The sequence below is a fragment of the Triturus cristatus genome, chromosome 4_2 (assembly GCF_964204655.1).
Source record: "Triturus cristatus chromosome 4_2, aTriCri1.1, whole genome shotgun sequence".
NCBI classification, from domain to species: domain Eukaryota; kingdom Metazoa; phylum Chordata; class Amphibia; order Caudata; family Salamandridae; genus Triturus; species Triturus cristatus.
The window spans coordinates 619,209,702-619,221,721 of record NC_140586.1 but is presented as its reverse complement, the minus strand read 5'-3'; the positions used below and the strand labels follow the sequence as shown (position 1 = coordinate 619,221,721).

At 47.7% G+C, this 12,020-nt stretch overlaps 1 pseudogene; it reads right to left on the bottom strand.

The window, feature by feature from the left end:
- Positions 1-9,305: 9,305 nt before the first annotated feature.
- Positions 9,306-10,402, bottom strand: LOC146834756 (homeobox protein OTX1 pseudogene; annotated as a pseudogene).
- Positions 10,403-12,020: the final 1,618 nt, after the last annotated feature.

The window sequence follows — 12,020 nt, the reverse complement described above, 5'->3', positions numbered from 1 at the left end:
TATGGGTTATGTGATGTATTTTTCACTGGCAGGGTGCCAGGCAGGGAGACATTGTACCTAGGTCACTTACTGGGGCGGGAGTGTGCCAGTGCCAAGTGGGTGAGGGTTGCCTGGTTAGGGCTGATATGGTGGGAGGGAGCACTAATACGGACAACCACAAGAGCACCTTTTGCAGTCACAGAAGGTTAATTTAATAATTTCATGGCATGGAACCAGTTGCTTCAGTTATACGCATTTTCCTTGGCAATTGTCAGCGAACATTCAGAAAGCAATGTTGGTGGTTAGCCTGTTGTCATGCCTTTCAGATGTGTTTTAGCTCAGGCAGGGCCAAGCATGGGTTAGATGCCTGATGTCTGCCCCGTGATACATGTTCACAGGCAGGTGGAGCGGCAGAACTTAGAGGGGCTTGGGTCCGACCTCTGGTTCAGGTGCAGATCCTGGTAGGTTCGCTTAGTATCCCGTCCTGGAGATTGTTGAAACAGGCACTTTTGATTTGAGTAACGATAACGTGTAATTTCTCCCGCCCTCCAGCCTTGGCTGGCAGCTATGCAGGTTGTGGAAGTTGCCTTCCAACTAGGGCAATATGGTCCATATGTTTGGGGGGAAACGCCTGGGTTAAACTCAATTGGGCTACAAAGTATTAGAAGAACCCTTGGCATTCCCAGCATTCAAAAAAGAGAGGTCTTTATACTTTGGTTCCTCTCTGGTTCACCCTGTCCTGTCTGCTCCCTGTAATACTAGCAGAAGTTTGGGGGAGGGCAAAGCTTCTCATAGGGTGGTGACTGACGGAATGCGATGGACATACTCCGACTAGTGCTAGACTCAGATAACTGAGTGAAAGAGGAAGTAAGGCGGGCTTGTCAACTCTTACCTCCACCCGCATGGGCTTTCCTGGCAGGAGTGGCTTGTCAAAGGTATGGCTCTTCAGCCAGGCAATGTTAACATTGAACCAACACCTAATTATTGGTTTAGGTCATATCAGTCAAAAATCCACGGGGAGTTTAGAATGGATGGGGGCACCTGTCCAGAAGGGGCATGCTGGCCTCCGGTCCTGTATGGGCTAAGACTTGTGTGGCTGGACCTGGCAGAGGCCCGGTATCAGCTTGTTGGAAGTAAAGAGGCCTACCTTGGTACTTCATGCAGCAGCACAGCTTGGTGCTAAGCCAGGATACCCAGGGATGTCATAGCGTTGGCCCCTGGAAGAACTACGGCGCCCCGTTAGTCCTACGGGCGGTTGTGGGTCTGAGCAACCGGGGGCTGCCAGTAACGCTCCGCCCACCTCTTTCGGGGGGGCGTGAGTAAGCGAGTGGACTGGTGGTCCACGGATGGGAGGGGTGGCCCCTCCCAAGATTTGGCATGCACCAATTGGCGACGGCCATGGTGTAATTTGGCTTATCAGACGGGCAGGCGGCATATGGGTTGGCCTGCCCTGGGATCGCCCGTAAGATAACCCACCATGTTGGCATATTGGTTATGCTAATAAACCTGCAGCAAATTTCTCCACTAAACAAGGTGTCGTGTGGTTTATTGATGTATTGTGATGTTGTCATGTGACTACAGTTGTCGATATTGGCACTATGCCAAGGCTGCCTGGGGGGCCGCGCAGAGGCCCCTCAATAGGGCAGCCGCCTTAGTGCCACAGGAAGGCACTGGAGTCGTCCTTCTAGTTTCCCTGGGCCAGGATCCAGGGAAGACTTCCAGCCGACCCAACTTCCAGGGAGGGGGGGACAGGGGTACTTATGCTGTCCCCCGCCCAACGTGCAGCCCCTTGGTCCTTGCTGTCTCGCCTTGCCCGCCCCTCCGCTTACCTGGCAGACGGCCAATATAAGGTTTTTGGGGGGGGGGGCATAATTTCTAACATATTGTTTTGTGTTGCAGGAGGAGTTACAGGGCGATCCAGAGTCTGCAGATTCCAAGGGGTACTTCATGCAGCAGCACAGCTTGGTGCTAAGCCAGGATACCCAGGGATATCTTAGCGTTGTCCCCTGGAAGAACTACGGTGCCCCGTTAGTCCTACGGGCAGTTGTGGGTCTGAGCTGCCAGGAACGCTCCGCCCACCTCTTTCAGGAGGGGGCGTGAGTAAGCGAGTGGACTGGTGGTCCACGGATGGGAGGGGTGGCCCCTCCCAAGATTTGGTATGCACCAATTGGCGACGGCCACGGTGTAATTTGGGTTATCAGACGGGCAGGCGGCATATAGGTTGGCCTGCCCTGGGATCGCCTGTAAGATAACCCACCATGTTGGCATATTGGTTATGCTAATAAACCTGCAGCAAATTTCTCCACAAAACAAGGTGTCGTGTGGTTTATTGATGTATTGTGATGTTGTTATGTGACTACAGTTGCCGATATTGGCACTAAGGCCTGGTGCGTGTATGGAGCACAACATTACTGGGGCGCGCCTAGACACTGGCCTCTTGTTTGCCTCAGCCACGTCACTCAAGTCTCATTTGCTAGGATTATCAAGGTCTCAAGATACCACAGAGGGCAATTCATCTTCCATGCCAAGGCGAACGGACACGTCCACCCCAGGCCATTCCTGAATGCTCGCGCACTCCGCCGGTGCAATAACCAGGAAATAGCTATTGTTCAGCGTAACGCAGCTATCCCAGATATGAAAAACCCCACAGACATATGTTTACCCACAGTGGGTTGCTTTCGGTTTACATAGCACCCATGGCTTCTTTCCGCAACTTCGCGGAGGACGAAGTGCGCCTCCAACGAAAGGAGGGTTGGAGCCAGCTCTAGACATCCAACTACCGTAGAGCACCTCTTTCCTGTTTCTCTGAGAAGCGCCGATAGTCCGACAATCAGAAGTACCGTAAACCCGCAAGAAGTGCCAGCATTCTCCAGTTTAAGTCACAGAAGTGCATGTGCCCTGCCCCGTTTTTTTTAAAACGGCCAAGCACCAACATACTGTTAGATGCGGCTCAGGACTGAGGCGAACCCCAACTGAAGATAAAAATCAGGTTTTAGGTATGCTTTGCAAGAGCCAAATTCAGAGCATGCTGCGTACTGTGCTTGCCGCCCGGAATGTTGTATAGAACTACCGCGGGCTGTGAGGCGCTGTGTTTATCTCTGCGCTGGGCCCTAATGAAAGCTTCTAAATAGCGGTGTGTACACAAGGATTTGGAGCCTGTGCTCATTGTGAATCACTGTGCTCTGGGATGGTTTACAGAACAAAGGAACGTCTAAGAGGAAGATCACCTGCCAACGTCATCCCAACATTCACTCAAAAACTGAACTCCAGTTGTCTCACAGAACGTATGCACCGTACGTAAACAAATGGGTGAATAGTTGTGACAGTCACAGCATGATTATATTTCTGTAAAGCATACAGTAGCTTTCCAAGGCCCCTTACTATGTAAGACTCAACCCAGTACTCATTTCTTGTCCCTCAGAAGGAGGTGAGGCCGGGGTGGGTACAGAGGGAATCCAATCTGTAATTCGAGATACTGCTCCCAGACACCTCACATCCTGGTGCTAGGCGGAAGTAAGTACGCAATCTCTGCAAAGAGTGCTCATCAAACCAGGAGGCAAAATGTTTACAGTTTCCACCGTGGGGGTTAATCATTCTATTTTAAAGTGCCCCAGAAGTAAGGCGGTGTAAGAACTCAGAGTTAAAGACAGTGCGAACTCACTGGATTCTAAACTTTTTTTTTTTTTTACATAAAGGGGCAAGAATGGTTCAGTTACAAAACAACCAAACGAAATGTGTCCCTACTGCACTGTGCGAGATCTTCGCTTCCCATATCTTTGCGAGTTAGGAGGTTACTTGGCTAAGTGCACTTTAAATTAATATTTTAAAATCTAACTTCCGTTTAGGGTGCATTTACAAGCATGTGGAAAAGTCTAGCAGTTGCAGCCAATGAATATTGATACAAAACAAACATTCTTTTTCTAGGGTAAAAAAAAGTAAATTTTTCTGTAGCACTCGTAACATAGAGCATGGAAAAATAAGGATGCGCCCAGGGCCGGACTGGGAACCAAAACCAGCCCTGGCAAAGTGCTCGGCCGCCCCCCCTTACCCCCCTGCCCCAGGGGTTGGGGGTGCCGCTGAGCTCTTTGCCAGGGTCAGTTTTCGGCCGATTTTGTTACAGGGCCGATTTTGCAGCACGGCCCTGTAACAAAAACGGCCCCCAGAGGCCCAAAACCGGCCCCCACCCATGCAGCGCACCGGGGGATTACCCGGTGCCCGCTACGGCCAGTCCGGCCCTGGATGCGCCTGAATTTGAAAGAATAAAAATCCTCAGAGCGCTGAAACTTTGACATCCATAAGTAAGAGTCGCCCACAGCTGAGACGTGAGAGGGTCTGCAGGGCTCTAGAGTGTATGCAACCCCTCAAATATGTACATTATATTTAGTTCGTCCATAGACGTTATTGTAATCTCGAGAACACATAGTGAATTGTTTCCCACAGCAAACCAGAAAGCAACAGGCCTGAGAGTGCCATGTTGTTACTACTCGTTGAAATAATGTTGCACACACAGCAGCTGGTTTAATAGATTGCCTTTTATTATACGGGTATGTAAATAGGGGGTTGCCTTACACTGGAACACATCACTGTAGAGGCTGCCATGGTTTTACGATTATAAAACACATTCTTGCCTTCTCCGTCCCCTTAAAGAAGGGCCTATGGCCAGCCCGGACCAGCAGCAAGTGCTCTTGGACTCTAGTCCGGTGAGGAGGAGAAGCAGGTCAGAAACACTAGTGCTTCGAAAAACATACAGGACGTAGGGAAACTGCAACCGGCCTTTTAAATCAATTGCATCCAACAACAGTCCTGAAACTGCACTACCCTTTAACAAACAGCTTGGTCCTTTTTGCCTAAATGAGTAGACACCTCCCCGCTTGAGTGCTATACAGCCTCCTTTAGACTTATTCATATTTTAACCTGTTCCAATAGAACTTGCTTTCTTTGTAATAAGTAATAAATACAAATCGGTGTTTTAAACCTTGTAGGATTACAAGATTAGGGGGCATATGTATGAAACTCCCGTTTTGCGAATCTCAAATTGCGAGATTTTGCGATTTGCAGTTTGAGATTAGCAAATCGGTATGTAAAAAAAGAAATCGCAAATGTTTAGCGATTTCTTAATAATCGCAAAAAATTCTCAGAAACATCATATGCGATTTCTTATTTGCGAAATTCGCAAATTAAGAAATCGCAGAAACGGGATTCTGCAATACAGGTGCAGCCTGATGACATCACAAACAGGAAGTGGGAGTGATTTCCTGCACCTGCTTACCTGAGCCACACCCAGAGGCTGTTTGGAGAGTGTGAGGAGGCATCCCAGGAGAGAACAAACCCCAATGGAGTCCAACAAACAACATGAGGGCAAGGAGGAAGAGAAGAGAAAGAGAAAGCACAAGTTTTCTGACAAGGAGCAGGAGGTCCTCATAGAGGAGATGGTTTGCAGCCATGAGCTCCTTTTTGGGAAAAAGGCACTGCGAGTCCCAGAAGCAAGGAAATGCAAAATCTGGCTGGACATTCAACAGAAGGTGAATGCTGTGGGTGTGACTAATCGCACTATCGAGAAATTGCGCAAGCGATGGTACGATATGCGGCAGAGGTCTAAGGAGAGGGTGGCAGCCAGACTAAAGGATGCAAACCAGACCGGGGAAGGACCATCCACAGCAGCACAGCCAACACCCCACGAGGAGCTTGTGGAGTCCACTCTCCTGCCTGAGAGCGTCGGTGGTGTGGCTGACATTGACAGCTCCGACCCTGCATCCCGCAGCCAAGGTAAGATGCATACAAAATCAATCTGCACTGATCCCCATCCCATGCACACTTCCCCAAATGCGCTAAATATCCTAACAAAATGTTATTCCAGTCCAAGTCTTACAGCACACCCAGCAATGAATCATTGAACTTGTAGTAATATGTCTGACAGTGTGTCCATGAGACATAGGAAATCTAATGCAACATGTGGGATGGGGATAAGTGAATGATACAGTGTCAGAAGTTAGCCGATACAAACAGTAGAAACTTTATTGAGTGCAAATTGCAGACAAAGACACAAACTCATGTAGTCCCCTTTACATCCACAGCACAATCCAGGGCATGTGATCACAGTGCAGAGGGAGAGGAGCCTGCACATCCTGAAGACTCCAGTGATGATACGGAGCACACACCAATCCTGCGCAGGAAGCGCACACATGTGCCCCCACTGCCTCCAATGGAGGATGACATACAGGCCACAGGGGAGGACAGTGACAGAAGAGAGGGGAGTCAGGGTGTGTCACACATGCCCAGTCAGGACACACCAAGGCCAAGCATTCCACCACAGGAAAGACGCAGGTCAAGGCCCAGGAGCAGCACTGCCACTGAAGTGGAGGACACCGTATTTTCTGGGCTGGAACACAGCATGCTGCAGGTACAGCGCCTGCAATGTAAATCATTGCGCTCAATTAATAGGCAGCTATGCCGTATCAACATAAATCAGCAAAACATGGGGGAGGGCATCATGGCCATGGGGGGTGCCATACGTGACCTGTGTGACACTCTGAGGCACAACCAAGCCGCCAGTGACAGGGCTGGCCGACGTGCCAATGCACGCCTGAACACATATACTAAGGCCGTGAACTGCCTCTGCACCACCACCAGCACTCTGACACGTAGAAGCGTTACAATGCAGGTTGAAATGTCGCACTGCTGTCAGGACATAGCAAAAGGGCTAGCACAGGTCACCAGTGCAGTGGAGCAGCTGCAGACGGCCAACTCAGGTGGCAGCGCTCTCATGGCCTCTGGCGAGAGTGAGGAAACCTCCAGTAGGAGCAGCATCACTCCTACATTGCCTGGAGTGATGCTGCTCCTACCGTTCGAGACAGGGTGCAGGACCCAGGAACACCATGGAGGGCACTCAGCCTGGACGCCAAACACCACCAATGCGTCACCGAAGGAGGTGAACTGTCTAGTGACAATTAATCAAAAAAGGGTGATGTAACCCAACAATGCATATTGCACATTTACTTGTGCCGTACCTGCACTGTGTGCATAACATGTGCTGGGTACAGCAACACTTAATGATTGTGAAGTGTGAATAAACACAGCACACATTAGAATCATTTTTTATCTCAAGTCATCATTACTCACCTAGAAGTAGTTTTGTGTGATCTCAGTCCGTCTCTGGCGTCCAGCAGCTGCCCCGACTCCTGATGCTGGTCTGCCAGGGGGAGCAGGGCAATCGTCATCCAATGTGTCTGTATCGGTCACATCAATTGTGGTGCGTTTCCTCATAGCCATGCTATGGAGCATTGCACAGCTTGCCACGATTTTACAGCAGGTCTCAGGGCTGTATTGCAGTGCGCCTCCACTTTTATGCAGGCACCGGAACCGGCTCTTAAGGATTCCAAACGTACGCTCAATGACACAGCGTGTAGATCTGTGTGCCCTGTTGTATCTCCTCTCACTTGCATAGGCTGGATCCAGATACGGGGTCAGGATGAAGTCCCACACTGCATAGGCACTGTTACCTGCAGGGATAGGTAAGTCAATGTCCACACCCTCCAGTGATGTAGTGGATGTATGGATGTGTGCCATGTATTTACCTAGCAGGTATCCCTCCCCAGACTCTCCAGCACTCAGACGTCTGTGTATTCCACTGTGTCTAAAGATGAAAGAGTCATGTGTACTGCCAGGGTATTTGGGTACAATGTCATTGATGATATACTTTGCGTTGCACACAATCTGTATATTGAGGGAATGGTAGCATTTACGGTTTCTGTAGACATATTCAGTTGCTGATGGGGGTGTGATGGCCACATGGGTCCCATCGATAAAGCCAATGACGTGGGGGAAACGTGCAATCTGGTAGAAGTCAAGTTTTGTTTGCTGTAATGCCTGTTGGGTGGTGGGGAAGTATATGTGATGTGATAGCCTCTGTACCATTGCATCTAGAAAGGCATGAAAGAAGCGCGAAAGCGCACTCTGTGACACCCCACCAACCTCCGCTATGACCCCTTGAAAACTCCCTGACGCCAGGAGGTGCAGGGAGCACAGGACCTGCACATGTGTGGGAATTGTTTGTGTCCTGCGTGTAGGGTGTTCCAAGTAGGGTTTCAGCTCCTCAATCAGGTCCAATATGGACTGTGGGTGCAGCCTGTACTTGTCATGGATGACCTCTTCAGTGTGCTGGAACAGAGTGATGCGCAGACTGAATATACGTTCCTGTCTCATTCTCCTCTGTGCAAGAGCCCGAATACGCAGCCTCCTGGCTATCACAAACAGTGCTGCCATTGTGGAAGGTTCTGTTGCATTGTGGGGTGGTTTAAGTACCTTGCACCTGTTTACCACCTGCATGCAATTGGTTGCGATTTCTTAATTTGCGAATTTCGTTATTTCGCAATTAGCGAGTTTTTCATACATTTGCTTGCGATTTCTTAATTTGCGATATCCTTTTTGCGAATTTCGCAAATTGAGAATATCGCAATTTAAGAAATCGCAAGCAACATCGCAATTTTGGAGTTTCGCAGCCTAAGAAATCGCTAATTTAGCGATATCTTATTTTGCACTAGGATTGTGTGTCATAAATATGAAATTGCGAATATTTAGTCGCAAACGCTGTGTTTTGCGATTCGCAGCGTTTGCGACTAAAATTTGGTTTCATACATATGCCCCTAGATCACTTTTGGTTTCGGTATAAGGAGAGGGATTTCGCCGATTTCTTAATTTGCGAATTTCGTTATTTCGCAATTAGCGAATTTTTCATACATTTGCTTGCGATTTCTTAGTTTGCGATATCCTTTTTGCGAATTTCGCAAATTGAGAATATCGCAATTTAAGAAATCGCAAGCAACATCGCAATTTTGGAGTTTTGCAGCCTAAGAAATCGCTAATTTAGCGATATCTTATTTTGCACTAGGATTGTGTGTCATAAATATGAAATTGCGAATATTTAGTCGCAAAGGCTGTGTTTTGCGATTCGCAGCGTTTGCGACTAAAATTTGGTTTCATACATATGCCCCTAGATCACTTTTGGTTTCGGTATAAGGAGAGGGATTTCGCCGATTTCCCAGATTCAAAGAGTAGACCATATTCTTTAAAAGTATGCACCCGATAAAATCAACTAAAATAGTGGCCCCTGGAATAGGCCTAAATTATTTACAAACTTCCAGCTGCTTCGGGCAGCAAGAGTATATGCAGTCCAACATCATATAGCTTCATAAGTGAACGTTTATCTATACAAGTTTGATGCAGGGTGAAAAGCCCAAGTGACATTCACCTCTTCTCCACATATATATATATATATTTATAGATTTAAGTTGCATGATCAAAGAGCATTTTGGGCAGAACCTGGGCAAGTGACCTGGCAAAGAAAAACAAAGGAGTCTTCATGTGTCATACATTCGGGGTCTTTTAAAAATTAAGACACAGGAGGCAGTCCTTATGGTAAGAACACCAGAGTCCATACCCCTAATACCTCATGTCGAATAAATAGTCATCTGAAAAATGTAATTGCAGGTAGTACACAGCTTCGAGAAAGATGGACTCAACGTACATTGTTGAAAGTTGATAAACGCCCAGACTCTGGAAAGTGAAGTTAACAATATCCACATTGAAGCATGTGCAAAAAAAGTTGTTTTTATAGGAATCATCCATATTGGTTGAAAATCATCCGTTTTCCTTGGGAACCTCAACAACACAGAAGCCAATTGCCCATGAGAAGAATAAAAGGGTACCAAGAGTCCATGGATCCCTACAAGACCTGAAACCTCCAGGAGGCCTGGTCTTTGTAGTCCAGGCAGTCTGGAGAGTTGAAGTTGTAATCCAGGCAGTCGGGGGAGTTGAAGGGCAGTCCCGAGCTGTAGCCCTGGTGATGGTGGTGGTGATGGTGGCTGGAGGACTGGCTGAGGTGGTGATGGTGGTGGGCCGGCATGGAGGCAGGCGCCATTGAGCTAAGCTGGTGGTGGTGCGAGTGCATGGGTGCCAGGTAGGAGCTGCAATCCAGTCCTCCGAAGTACAGCGAGGCAGCCGGAGGGTAGGCCTGGCTGTAGCCTGGTGCTTGGCCATAGGACATGCGGTAGGAGGCTGCAGCGGAGCCCGAGTGCTGCATACATGAACTCACTTGTTCCGGGGCAGCCGAGCCTGGGGAGATTGAGGCCGGGCTCCAGATGGATGACGAGGAGGTTGGCATGTTGCTGCTTCCTCCAAGGGCAGCCAAGCCCGGGTTGCTGAGAGCCGGATGCGTGTTGTTGGAAGCGCTGGAGCTCGAAGAGGACGATGAGGCGGAGCTGGCGGTGGCTGGTGGGGTGTACTAGCCATTGCTCTCCGAGCCTGAGCTCTCCCACGCCGGCGAGGCCTTCTTCTTGGCCGGGCGGCTCTTGGTGCCACTGCCGTTCTGTTGTTGCTGCTGTCGGCACTTGGCCCTGCGGTTCTTGAACCAGACCTGGAGGGGACACAAACACAGGGGTCAGGCAAGGACGGATTGTTCTGTAAAATTTCTCAAACACAGGCTCTTTAGCACAGCCGAGGGAGGCCCTTTGGAATTTGCTGAAAGATACCCCATTTATTCCCTCTGGGACAATGCATATATTTTCACTGCTCTGGAGAATGTGCCATTTTGGCAGGACACTGTCCCGAGGCCTGCTTAGACGTCTCCATATACAGAGCAGCACCCTTCAAGATGGCACCGGCCTAGCGAACAGAAGATGGCCGCTCCCTGCGAAAGTCAAGACTACTGGCTGGTCAGCCGGAAATGACGCCCAATCATCTTAGCTGCGCACCAAAGTCAAACATAGTTTACCCAATCGTAAGATTAGCACAGGCCCAACACCCACACATAGTAAGACATGCGTGTTTAACACTTCGGGCCTGGGTGAGGGGGGATGTATAATCGAACTCTGTCCGTTACACTTTAGGATGACATGTGGAGTCTGCTTTTTGTATAACGCCGAATAGGTTGTGCTGGGTTAAGTGAGAAGATGACTTCTGTGCATCGTTTCAAGTTCACACACCCACAGGGTCCAATATGAATAGTACATGGTTTTAAATGCATGAAAAAAAGTGTTGGGTTAGCGAACATTATGACTTCCGAGTTCTTTTTAACAGATGTAGGACAACCCTTGCATATTATTGGATGCACTCTAACACATCCCCACAATCGGTCCTGAATGATAAATAAGGTCAATTCATTAAAATTTTAAAAATCAATACTATTCTACTAAAGTCGGATACCGGGAAAAGGCGATCTCTCCTTGCCCCTACAACTTTGACTTCTGGGAATAAGCATTGCGCTTTAACATTTGGATCGAATGTAGTAAAACTAATTTTCATTTAACCTGTGGCAGAGAAAGGGGGGACTGCAAGAAATAATCCTTAAATATAGATAAAGCATAATACAAAAAAAGAGAAAAAAGTACTTGTTTGAGGTCTTTACTAGAAAACTATTTCAAGTCCTCGTTTTCTGCTCAGTAAAACAGAAAACTATCCTGTGTAAAAAAATCAATAATATATATATATATATATATATATATATATATATATATATATATTCACTGAGAAAAACCATAGGTTTCAGGGACGTTATAGTTAGAAATTAGCATTTAAAAACCTTTGAAATTCACTGAAAAAAACATAGATTTCAGGCATGTTATAGTTAGAAATTAGCATTTAAAAAACCTTAGAAATTCACTGAAAAAACCATAGGTTTCAGGATCGTTCAAGTTAGTTGTTCATTTCATTCGTACAAAACCATAGAAATTCCGGCGTTATAGTTAGTTCCCCTAACTATAACTCGCGCCCCCGCAATGCACTGCTGATGACGTCACATATTACATCATTCATGACATGGCCAGTGACATCACTGATGTCATCACTGATGGCATCTCAAATGACATCACTGATGACATCACCGATGACATCATCCAGTGACTGTGTGTTTCTAGAAAATTGAAATATGTTTTATAAATATGCCAAGGTGTATAGAAGAATGAATGGGTGTATAAGTGTCTGGATGGATGATTTAGTATGTGTGTGTCTTACTGAATGCATGTGTTAGTGACTGATACAGACATTCA